The 1,238-nt window shown below is 21.4% G+C and overlaps 1 long non-coding RNA gene across 1 annotated transcript; it reads right to left on the minus strand.

Moving 5' to 3' along the window:
* Nucleotides 1-91: 91 nt before the first annotated feature.
* On the minus strand, nt 92-597 carry LOC113220552. Its single transcript, XR_003307402.1, has 3 exons — nt 492-597; nt 259-327; nt 92-157 (listed from the first exon to the last, which is right to left on the minus strand). It is a non-coding gene; the product is annotated as an uncharacterized LOC113220552 (long non-coding RNA).
* Between the last annotated feature and the right edge of the window lie 641 nt (nt 598-1,238).

Genomic DNA, 1,238 nt, shown 5'->3' on the forward strand with positions numbered 1-1,238 from the left:
TTTGTTTGTTTGTTTGTTTGTTTGTTTGTTTGTTTGTTTGTTTGTTTGTTTGTTTGTTTGTTTGTTTGTTTGTTTGTTTTTTTTTTTTTTTTTTTACCCATTCTAATAGCTCCTCATTATACTTCATTTTTAAAAGAAGAGCCTCGTCCTCATATTTCTAAAATGCAGCAAGAATTATATGATATATATATACATACACATGTATCTACAAATGCAATTCATTTATGACATAAAAAAAAAAAAAACAAATATGTTCACCTTTCTTTCTTCTTCAGATAAGTTCCTCCATTTGTTACTCAATTCTTTTTGAATATCAGCTATTTTAATCTTTTTAAAAAAAAGAAAAATGAAAATAGGATAATGTAAATGTAATATGACATTTTATGTGGTTTCTTTTTTATAACTCTTATTATTTGTATGTATATATTATATGTTTTTATTCCATTTTAGTCTAAATTTGTCTGAATTTTTTTTTTTTTTTTCTTTTTTACACTTGTTTGATTGTCACAGTTTTTCATTAAAACATTTTTTACAGCTTCTCTATTACTATTGCAAAATATGAGATAAGGACGATAGAGGGGCTTTAGGTTTTTCCTGGTAGTCAAAAAAAAAAAAATATTAAAAAATGAGAACATATAAGCAATATACATGTACATGTCAAGGACGTGGCATCATATGCATTTTCTATAGTTTGTCACAGATGTTGCCATACTAGTACATATACATGTATATATATATATATATATATATGTATATGTATATGTATATATATTTTCAATTATAAAAAAAAAAAGTGTTAATATTATATGTATACTATTATCGTAATTATTTTTTATCACAAAGTTATCCCTGCTTTTGTTCTTTTTTTTATAAATTCTCATTGTTTAATTACCTGTCCATTTTTTTTTTTTTTTTTTTTCTAAACCATTAAAATCTAGGAACTATGTTATGTAAAAATAAACATAAATGCAATGTAACATAAATTCTTTTAAAAAATAAAATGTTTAATCATTTAGTTATAATGTATTTACAAAGCTGTTTTACTTTTTGTGCCAATACATGAGAAAAAAAATGATAATGTTGATAATAATATTGATAATAATAATAACAATAATAATAATGACAATAATAATAATAAGAAGAAGAATGATAATAATAAGAACATGAATATAAAGAAGCTTATATAAAAAGCTTCACTAGCTAATGTGCAAAAAAAAAAAATAAAATAAAAATAAAAA

The sequence above is a fragment of the Piliocolobus tephrosceles genome, unplaced genomic scaffold (genome assembly GCF_002776525.5).
Source record: "Piliocolobus tephrosceles isolate RC106 unplaced genomic scaffold, ASM277652v3 unscaffolded_3466, whole genome shotgun sequence".
Taxonomy (NCBI): Eukaryota; Metazoa; Chordata; class Mammalia; order Primates; family Cercopithecidae; genus Piliocolobus; species Piliocolobus tephrosceles.